At 36.8% G+C, this 12,129-nt stretch overlaps 1 protein-coding gene across 2 annotated transcripts in view; it reads right to left on the reverse strand.

The window, feature by feature from the left end:
- Window positions 1-11,445, reverse strand: part of LOC121382101 (dnaJ homolog subfamily B member 6-like) — a 30,255-nt gene extending 18,810 nt beyond the window's left edge. For both annotated transcript variants that reach the window (XM_041511596.1, XM_041511597.1), the window contains exon 1: window positions 11,357-11,445. The gene's annotated coding sequence lies outside the window, so the exon portion shown is untranslated. The remainder of the gene's footprint in view (window positions 1-11,356) is intronic.
- Window positions 11,446-12,129: the final 684 nt, after the last annotated feature.

Consider the following 12,129-nt stretch of genomic DNA (forward strand, 5'->3'; position numbering starts at 1 on the left):
CAGACACATGGTTAAGGACCACACATATATTGGGAGGAAACCCGCTGTCGCCACTTCATGGGCTACTCTTTTCGATTAGCAGCAAGGGATCTTTTATATGGACCATCCCACAGACAGGGTAGTACATACCATGGCCTTTGATATACCAGTCATGGTGCACTGGCTGGAACGAGAAATTGCACAATGGGAACACTGACAGGGATTGATCCCAGACCGACCGCACATCGAGCGAGCGTTTTACCACTGGGCTACGCCCCCCTCCTCCCCCCCATTTCAATTTTATGCTCTAAAATACATTACACAGTATGTTATTTTCCCCTAACTATCCCAAACCTTCCCCGATCACCAGGTGCTACGGTAATTAAAACCCCCCATCATAACAGCAGGCCGTATTTCACTTTCCACATCCATCTAGAGTCCAGCACTCGGCTAATACTAAGAATATTTTGTTTTTTAAAATGTTCATTAGCAACAGTTGTTAAAGGCACAGACCATAGTTTCAGCCCATAAAAATGGACACTAAATTTAGTTAATCCACAAATCTGCAACAAACATTTGGTATGGTTATAACAGAGAAAAGCCAAGTCTGTGATTTTTAAACAGAGAAATACCGTCAAAAATAACTTGAGCTTGTTTCATTAACCATTACTTCTTTAAAACTAGGCTTCGTCGCTTTAATTGATAGAAAATTGATTAGTAACTCCTGTTTAACATTTAAAGTTTTGTTTAACGACAGCACTAGAGCACATTGATTTACTAATCATCGGCTATTGGATGTCAGACATTTGGTAATTATGACATATAGCCAGAGAGAGAAAATCTGCTACACTTTTCCATTAATAGCAAGAAAAATAGCAAGGAAACCCACTACATTTTTTTATTAGTAGCAAGGAATCTTTTATATGCACCATCCCACAGACAGGATAGCACATACCAGCCGTTGATATACCAGTTGTGATGCACTGACTGGAACGAGAAATAGCCCAATAGGCCCACTGATGGGATCCATCCGAAAGCAACGGTGCATCAAGCGAGTGCTTTACCACTTGGCTATGTCCTGCCCCTATTTAACATTTAGAATTACATAGTGATCTCGGAATCTGGCATATTGAATAGTAATGCAGTGCGATATGATAGTGAACCAAATGTTGTATACCACATGTACATAAACATATCCGAGGCATCAGCAAGTGTACAACAGAAATTTATGCTCAACAGGTCGAAGGGGCGGATGTAGCCCAGTGATAAAGTGCTCAGTTTGGGATCAATCCCCGTTGGTGGGCTCATTGGGCTATTTCTCGTTCCAGCCAGTGCACCACGACTGGTATATTAAAGGCCATGGTATGTGCTATCCTGTCTGTGGGATGGTACATACAAAAGAACCCTTGCTGCTAATCGAAAAGAGTAGCCCATGAAGTAGCTGCAGCGGGTCTCCTCTCTCAATATGTGTGTGGTCCTTAACCATATGTCCGACGCCATATAACCGTAAATATAATGTGTTGAGTGTGTCATTAAATAAAGCATTTCCTTCAATAGGTCAGTCATATAGTATACTACATGCAGTATCAACAAAATGTACAACTCACCTCAAGTGAACTTACTACAATGTCAGGTACATACAGCACAAACAAAAATGTGCAACAAATACTACACGTACACAATTCTGTATACTGCCGTAGTAGTATCAACAAAATGTACAACTTACCTCAAGTGAAGTTACTACAATGTCAGGTACATACAGCACAAACAAAAATGTGCAACAAATACTACACGTACACAATTCTGTATACTGCCGTAGTAGTATCAACAAAATGTGCAACATGTACTAGATACACACATGTACATGTTGAATCAACAAAGTGTGCCACACATACCAGACATAGCACCAACAAAGTGAGAGCCTACCCACACATCAATACGTTCTAAGACAGTAACTGAAGCATCACTGTGAATTGAAGCACTGGTATATATAATTATTTAAATGCTGCAAAGTACCGAATTCAGTTGCATCCAGCAGGGCTCTTGAGAGACCAGAAATAGAGGCGTGAGTCAGCCCCAGGCAGCACTCTCTTCTCTCTGTCTCTCTACAAGACGCTATAAATAGCTACCCAGTGTGGGAGTACATTCCACTGTAATCCTTCAGAACTAGCTTATCTCTCGGCAGTCTTACTGACAAACAATCTCACCACCCATCTACGTCATTTAACTTTAATAGTCCGCAATCAGTTTCAACAATCTTGATCTCACTACATGTATAAATTAAGATATATATGCATTATATTTGATTGGAAATAGTGAGACAACAGGGTCTATAATAATATTAATATGGTTACCATGCATGCCTGCAAGGTGGATCTTGAAATAGGGTAACCTTTCATAATTTACCTTTAATAGTCTGCAGTCAGTTTCGACAGTGTTGATCTCACTTAATACTATATTTGTAAAATTATATTTTGGTAAAAATGGTAGGATGACAGTCTATAACATAAATGCCTGCAAGGTGGATCTTGGGGTCTAATAATTTTACTTTAATACTCGTTCATGGTATGTGCTATCCTGTCTGTGGGATCGTGCATATAAAAGATCCCTTGCTGCTAATGGAAAAAAAGTAGCAGGTTTTCTCTCTAAGACGTATATGTCAAAATTACCAAATGCTGATGTTTAATAAATTAATGTGCTGTATAGTGGTGTCGTTTAAAAACCCCAACCCTTAACTTTAATAGACTGCTGTCAGTTTCATATGATGTAATATGCGTTATAGTGGTGTCGTTAAAAACCCCAACCCTTAACTTTAATAGACTGCTGTCAGTTTCATATGATGTAATATGCGTTATATCTTGTATGTTGGGGAAAATGGTGGGAAGACAGGGTCTACAACATACATGCCCACAGGGTGGATTTTGAAATAGTGAATTAATTTGAACTTGAATAGTTTGCAGTCACTTTCAACAATGTAGATCTCGCCAGTGTTCAAAATAACCACTTGTTCGTTAGTCCTGACAAGTGAAAATGTGCTTTGACAATTTTTTTTTTACCTCAGTGATTTTTTAATGCACTTTCATTTTTAGCAGTGAAAAACCATCATCCTTGTGTGTGTGATGGGGAGGGTGTGTGTGTCTGTGATGGGGAAGGTGTGTGTGTGTGTGTAGGGGAGGGTGTCTTTGTGAAGGGGAGGGTGTGTGTGTGTGTGTTTATAGGGGAGTGTGTGTGTATGTGTAGGGGAGGGTGTGTGTAGGGGAGGGTGTGTGCGTTTGTAGGGGAGGGGATGTGTGTGTGTGTAGGGGACTGTGTGCACTTTAAATCTCAAAATAAAACAGATGTACATGATTCTGATAATTTTAGGGGATTCATTCCAATTCCCCTCTAACAACCCCTATTACAGGGTCAAAATCACGGTGGTCAACAGGGCCAATTAAAATAAGTTGTTTCATGTACAAGCCCTTACTGAATTTAACGAGCCCTTAGAAGGAAATGTTTTAGTTAATGAAGCACTCAGCACATTTTATTTATGGATATATGGCATCAGACATATGGTTAAGGTCCACACAGATATAGAGAGGAAACCCGCTGTCACCATTTCATTAGCAGCAAGGGATCTTTTATATATGCACCATCCCACAGACAGGATAGCACATACCACGGCCTTTGTTACACCAGTTGTGGAGCACTGGCTGGAACGAGAAATAGCCCAATGGGGATCGATCCTAAATCGACGGTGCATTAAGCGAGCATTTTACCACTGGGCTACGTCTCGCCCACTAACGAGCCGTACATTGCAGACTTACATGATCTACATGCACATGTAACACATACGTACGTGTACTGAACATGTACACAGATCGGTCATTACTCAAAGTGGGTTGAATGCAACAACTTATTGTAACTGCTTGTACATAGTGCACTCATCTTTTTAACGCATCACATTTTTCAAGAAACCTGTAAAGATGTACACATTAAAAAAAAAATTATGCTTGCCTGGAGGACCACTTTGTAAAACTCAGCTAATAAAGATCACCTTGCATTGATCAGGCAACCAGCCTCGGTGGTGTCGTGGTTAAGTCATCGGACATAATGCTGGTTGGTACTGGATTCACAGTCCGGTACCCGCTCCCAACCAAAGCAAGTTTTAACGACTCATTGGGTAGGTGTAAAACCACTACACCCTCTTTTCTCTCACTAACCACTAACCCACTGTCCTGGACACACAGTCCAGATAGCTGAGGTATGTGGCCAGGACAGCATGCTTGAATCTTAATTGGATATAATTAAAAGCATTGTCAACCTTGTCGTTAGCGGAGCTGCATCATACACAGTTTGATTACTTATTTTCTTAACTCTCAGCAGCACGGTTACTCAAAATACACTTTCCGATCAAACAGTCATGACTCAAAACCCATCCCACAAGTACAGATATATACACGCAGTACTGGTAATAGTAGACCATTGCCACAAAAATGTTCCCATTTTACAAATAATGAATTAAAAAAAGAAAGAAAAAAAAGGTTTTCCTATGTAAATCACGGAAATATAGGGGAGCTATTTAAGTTGTTACCATTTTGATATGATATTTATGTAAAATCACAACACTCCCTAGTGATGGGGAGAGAGAGAGAGAGAGAGAGATAGCTACTCTTTAAACAGCAAGATCAGCTACATATACACATGTATGTAAACTGGTTAATCAAGTTAAAACAAACACTTTGTTTACAGCAGGATCATTCAACTGCCCACTGACCCGGAAGTAAACAGCTAAATACACGTTTAAAAAACACTGTTAGATACCATGTATCTAAAATGTATCTAACAAGCAAAAGCGAGTTGGATAAGTTTTTAAACGAGTTGTGAGATGAATGGTACATGCATTTAACGGACACAAATGTACCATCAAAATTTAAAATAAACAGTAACTTATTAAGGACAATGCATGGTATGTGTTGTCCTGTGTGTGGAGAAGTGCACATACCTGAAAAAGATCCCTAGCAGTTTACAGAAAAAGGTAGCAGGTTGGCTCTGTCAGAATTATCAAATGTTTGACCCCCAGTATTCCATGATTAAATAATCAATGTGCTCTGGTGGTGTCGTTAGACCAAACAAACTTTCTAATTTGCAATTATTCCTCACTGTATCCGTAGTGCATGGGCTGGTTTGTATATTTACACATGATATATTTTTTCGACGCCTCACAGCAAACGACACGGATGGCATACATGTATGCAACCAACCACATTATATACACACATTTAACATAAGCTTGCAGCTGTTATGATATGAATATGCTGTAAGGAGTGAAGATATTAAAAATAAAATAGCACATTCACAAACATTCCACAGCACTGTGTCGAGCCAGCTGGATGTCTTTTATGAGGTCACAAATATGAAAGCATATTTTAATGTAAAATAGACTGCATAAGGAATGAAAACAAAATTCTTGGCAACTGTCAATAATGATAAAGTTACAAACTGTCAATAATGATAAAGTTACAAACTGTCAATAATGATAAAGTTACAAAATCAAAAGGATAAACGTTTTTGCTGGTATACACATTGTATGTGACATGTTCTTTCTTAAATGATGCATAACTTTACATAATTTATGCATGAATGTACATGTTTATGAACAGATATGTCCATAATCAGAACGGTTTATTTAACAGTAAATTAGTTGTCGTCTTTAATTTCTTACGTCTCTACATTTTGTTAACGTTTGTTGTAATTGACCTTGAAATTTCTAAAAATAATATGCAGAATTTTCAGAACAAAAGAAAAAGAAAACAAAAAAGAAAAAAAAGGAAAATGACCTATAGATACTTGAATTATTTATTTATATTTAAAACCAAATATTACAAATCATTTTAATAACAATTTTCATGCACAGTTTTCTTGTAATTACACGCACTGTGGTAAACAAAAGAATGAGAAAAACCAACTACTTTCACATGAATGATTTTATGTTGCTTTTAGTATGTTTTAAATCTAACAGCACTCACATAACTTTCACAAATGTGGATCTATGGGTGCCTTTGATCTAAATATTAAACTGCTAGATGAACGTTTAGATTATGGGTCCTCCGATATATATATATATATATATCAAAATAAGGATGTCATGTACCAGCTAATAAATCTAGCTGAAAATCCGGTTCTACAAGGCCAGTCTATTTGTGTATTCTTATTCCTAGTTTATTACTGTATCATGACATCAAAACAATCATTTCAAACTTAATCTACGAAAAAAACAAGAATCCCATCTCAAAGTGGGAATTTTTTTTAATAGAAAAAACCAACTACCTCAAAACACGATGCTTATCAATAGGCTTACAAGTACAATGTATAGAGATGAGGGCATTGTGTGTGGAAGTTAATTTTATTTAGATGAAATTAGTGGGTGAGACTTAACTCAAGTATGTATTTAAAGCAATCTAATTAAAATTAGCTCCACTGGTTAATTACCTGTGGATTAATTTTGAACACATATCTATATATTTTATGTCGAAATTAATTATTTTTTTTTTTTTAAATATTAAATAGTCCTCTCCTCTCTTCTTTCTCTAATTTAATTTTTGACTGTCCTTCTAAAATGCTCCAAATTATATAAATATTCGGCTGAGCAGTCAATTCTTTTTTATTTTTGGCTTTTTTTTTTTTTTTTTTTTATTCTATTAACTTTTTTACTAATTGCTATTTTTAAAATTCTGCCCATTTTCAAACCCCCCCCCCCCCCTCTCCATCCCGAGTCAGGCCATCGATCTTATCGGAGGTCGGACTCGGGATGGGCGTGTTCGAAACCCTAGTGGTATATGGGCACGTTAAACTAGTTATCATCATCATCATCTACAGATTTCGCAGAATCGGTAGCTCGGACAGCATTAGCCCGAGTACTCTGACTGTAAGAGAGCTAGACGGATATTCAAACATAAACACGCTCTCATTACAGTCAGAGACCAAGCTATGTATTTTTTTGGCAATTGCCGACAACCAAAAAGTTGTCAAAGATTTCCGCTCTAATACCACAACAATCCTATGTTTAATGTCAATTACATTTACATCGACCATTTTCGAGTTACTTGATTAAAAAAAGTTCAGATATTAATCACTAATACACACACTACAGAAAGAAACCCGACAGCATCCACATTCAGCTAAGCTTCGGCAAACTCCGGACAGCAGAATTCTAAGTTCGCCGACCTATATCGTGACGTTGTGTCACATGATCGACCACTCAGCCATTCCGTCTTCAAGTACCCGACAATCACAAAGAAAGTTTGTTTTGTGTAATGACACCACTAGAGCACATTGATTCATTAATCATCGGCTATTGGATGTCAAATATTCGTAATTTTATCATAGTGTTAGAGAGGAAATCTGCTACATTTTATCATTAGTAGTGAATGGATCCACCGAGGTGGTTCAATTCTGTGACGCAAGCACCCCAAGCGAACATTCAACCGACTGAGCTAAATCCTGCCCCAGGCACATAATGTATATTTTCAACACACTTAATTTTATGCTTCAAACTCCAGGGCATCTAGATTGTGGTAGCCCCACTCCCATGGTTAGTGATATTCAATGTTGGGCTAGTAAATAACTACTATTGCCATGCCAGACGGCTAGTGAAAAAAGAAGAAGTCAAATGTTGCAGTTAAGTCGATTTTGTAAATATGAATACCCTGCCCCACCCCAACCCCCAATGTTGGTGTTTTTAAGCTCTACCTCCCCCTTTAGGTGACATATCTGATTATTACTGTTATTTAGTAACATTGTATTAAGTTTAAGTAAAGAGGGCTTGTGAATATTTAAACATGGCTAGTAAATTTTTAAATCACTGATCCCATAGCCAGTGGATTTTATAAAAATCCCAGAATCCCTGAACTCTGGTTTGTTTGTTTTTTTCATGCACAGTTTGCGCAATCAACATCCAATTTTTTGTCGTCTACTTGTCATTAATTTGTGAGGTTTTTCTTCAGTCAAGGAACATTTCCATTAACAATAAAGTTAAAACAAGTATCTAAATACAAAACTTTACAAACCCCTAAAACCATTAAATTTACTAAGCTGTTTTTGTAAATTCCTTAAAATTAGGGAGATCGGGTCCACTGGACTTGTAGAAATTAAGTGAAAATGGAGAAAGATAAATTAACATTCGGTGTATGTCATATGATCTCAAATGTGTCACATCAACAAGGCCAAATCATTTACTTTTTATGATTTTCATGACCCGTTTTTTTAATTATATTTATTTGCAAAAGTATGCTGCATTTTTGTTCCCCTACTGTGTTGAATAATACATAGTCCATTCAGAACAATAGTAAATAATTGTGAGTTTATAAATAGTTTTAACAAAGAATCAGTACATTAGAACATTTTTATTTTACAAACTGTTCACTGGTATGAATAGGTCTATATTGAGTGTTGTCAGCAATCATGGGGAAAAAAGAGGTGGACTGATGTTTCTTGACAAACAAATTTTTCTTTCAAAAAAATATTAATCAAAGGGTTCGTCCACTGCACATTTCAGAAACATTAATTTTTATCATAATATACAGTATAACCTCGATTTAACGCCAACCAATGTTCCAAAATAATTTTGGCGTTATATCGAGTTGGCGGTATAATGAGGGTGCCTTGGGTTTACTACCAAACTTAATTTTTTTTTTTTTAAATTGCTGAATGTCAAGAATATGACATATATGGGCTCCGGCTCAGCATCGGACTCTTCTTCCTGGTCATCAGTCGTTTCGTCGTGAATCTGTTTAACACTTTCAAGAATCTGCTCGTCGCTGTTCGTCGATTGAAAGCCGGCCCGTGACGTCACCAACCAGATCTCGCAACGCTGTCGTTTCATTGGCTGGTGCTTGGTGCAAGTCGGAAATGAGGGTCCCGAGGAACGACCCCTGTGTGAATCCAACAATTTTTGATGGTGGTGGCACTGGCGATATCCCAAACATGTTTCACAAAACGAATGCCGTCACAACGCTGAAAAGTGACTGGCTATATCTTGTTGACTTTTAGTTGAATTTATCTTCGAGTACTGAACAATTTGTCTTTTTTTTAACCGCGTCTAAATCCATTCTGCTGTAATAAAATGCATTACCGGTGTCGTCGCATTTATGCCAACGCTAAATAGCAACTTAACATGAGGCCATGGTCGAAATATGCTCGAGCATAATAAAACTTACATAAAGTTTGTTTATTAATTAAACTTGAGTCGCTGTTGCCAGCATTTCAAAGACCCGACAGAACAATCCGCAATTGAAATAATGAATCTAATGCACGCCTCTGGCACGTGATCACTATAGCGGCTGTTCTTTCTATACCGAGTGTTGATTGGACACAAACACTGTGCCTGCCTAAACAATTCTAGCACTTACATCCATTAATTGCTACACAATAAACAAAAACAGATTCAGTGTATACTGCCAGTGTACAACGGTGTTAGGATTTCCCCAATCAACAGATCGCTAGTAATTATGTCACTATAATCAACTTTGTGACCAGACCATTGGCGGCAAAATCGAGGGGATTATAATGGCTAAATGGAGTTCGGTTCAAAAACGTCGTTGGCAGATGGTGGATACAGAGGGTGGCGTTATATCGAGGGAAATAAACATGAATGAAAACGGTACTTTAAAGAAAGTTGGCGGTATGCGAGGGGCAATAAATCTAGGGTACACTGTAGTCACTTTTAAAATTGAAAGTGATGAACCATGCATGCGTGGGAATGTTATTTTTCCAAATGCATGTGCCTGAATGCACTTAAAAACCAACACTTTTTCCAGTTTATGGATTAACCGATTGGAATATATTATATTACATGTACCATAACTGAGAAATATAGAATATTCCTTCTTTAAGTTAGGCCGAAATAGTAAGTACATATTCGTGATTTTGTTGTTAGCTGAACAAAGTTTGGGACAATCACATTGATGATATGGTAACCAGTCAATTCGTACCAGTCATTTCGTACTATAGTTATTTGGTCATTTCGTACCATGGTTATTTCGTACTATGTCTGTTTGGTCAGTTCGTACCTTGGTCATTTCATATCAGTCATTTCATATCTCAATCATTTATTGTGCAGCTTAGTTGACATATAGATTGTAAAATGTCGAATTACTGATTTAAAAAATAAACATTAGGCTAATGCAGCTATATTGAAGCCCCCACCCTTAAGAAAGAAAGAAAGAAACAAACAAAAAGATGATATATTACTTTTATCATCAAATGTTTCCGTTCATCATTATATTAATTACCAATGAGCACTTTGTGTTACCGTGTGTTAAATAAACAAACGGATTATGGTTTTATAAAATAAACAAAGGCCATGGTTTTCTTCACCAAGTTTATTACAAGAGACCCAACAAATATTTATTACAAGAAGCCCTACAACAATGTTGTTATTTTAGCAGTATCTTTGAACAAATTAGAAGCAATGAAATTTGTCATCCAGGATCAAATAAAACACAATATTCATCAGATCATCAGTGGCAATATGTACATAATTATGTTCATTTAAACCGTTGCTCACTTTACAAGGTATGTTTACATGTCAACGTTTATTCGTCAACAATAAAAATAAGAAGTGGCAACCATGACAAAAATAAAGATACCGAGTACGAAACCACTATGGTACGAAATGACCAAACATTATGGTACGGGATGGTAAAAAGGTACGAAATGGCTATGATACGAAATGACTGTGGTACAAAATGATCAAAGCATTATGGTACGAAACGACTATCGTACGAAATGACTAGTAACCGATGATACCAAATGTACTGCTATATTATTTTATATATAATTTACATTGTTGAGGAGCTCTGCCATTGTTAAGTTAAAGCCCTGCCGATTATAGAAAATAACAGGTCTACTATTTTGATGTCTTTCTTAGTGTTGTTAATTTTTATATCTTCTTGCATTTCTGATAGTGATAATTCGTATAATTGTAAATAATCACAATCGTGACAATGAATCGTGAATGATAAATTATTTGTAGCAAAAGGTTTGAAAAGCCCAAAATTATCGCACAACATTAACTGGAAACTTTAGAAAAACGGTAAAAAACCGGAATGTCCCAAAATGGAAAACAGAATTTGCCAAAATCTGAAACAAAAAATTATCTCCCATAGTTTTATTTTCCATTTCCTGGATTAAAATCTACACCACCTTCTACATCCTGTCATACACCAACAACCACTGAACCAGGTCCAAGCTGAATTCCAAGCAAAGCTTTTCTTGAACATTTGCCAGCAATGTCCAGAAAATACCTAAATACCATAAAAAAAAGCAAGCGAATTATACCAAACAATACGACATATGTCTGAATAACTAATCAACAAATATAAGATGGCATAATTACCGTGAAATTTGACGTAAATGCTGACACAATTGTTAAAACGTTCCAGATATTTCTAAAAATAAACAAGTCTCAAAGTCTCGTTATTTCTCGAAGCTTCCTATGCGAGAATTCGGAGTCTATTTGAACGAAGCCGGGGTTTGCTATGTTACTAAACCGACTGGCCGTTTCATTGATTACTTTTAAAGAAAGAAAGAAATGTTTTATTTAACGACGCACTCAACACATTTTATTTATGGTTATATGGCGTCAGACATATGGTTAAGGACCACACAGATTTTGAGAGGAAATCCACTGTCGCCACTACATGGGCTACTCTTTCCGATTAGCAGCAAGGGATCTTTTATTTGCGCTTCCCACAGGCAGGATAGCACAAAACATGGCCTATTGTCCGAACCAAATTATTAACAACTACACAAATTACTCTCCTACCTTTAATTGCCGTTAGATTTCCTCCAAAATTTGTCCAGACACAAATCGCAAAAAACCCACTACAAATATACAGATTCCACACGAGACTGCAACGATGTCGCCGATATCGTCTTTGCTGAGATAGCATAGGAAAAAAATACATGCAGTTTTCTGCCGTCTGCCATGTTGCTTGTTTATGGAATACTCTTCAAGAGGGGTGAAAGCCTCCAAAGTATGTGAGACAATTAATATGAAATCAATGATCTCTAGTGGTATCATTAATTTTTTTTTAATAATAATAAATAAAAAAATATAATAATATGACGTCATCACGTTTGCTTTTTATATCATAACATGTTATGACG

Source organism: Gigantopelta aegis, chromosome 9 (genome assembly GCF_016097555.1).
Source record: "Gigantopelta aegis isolate Gae_Host chromosome 9, Gae_host_genome, whole genome shotgun sequence".
Taxonomy (NCBI): Eukaryota; Metazoa; Mollusca; class Gastropoda; order Neomphalida; family Peltospiridae; genus Gigantopelta; species Gigantopelta aegis.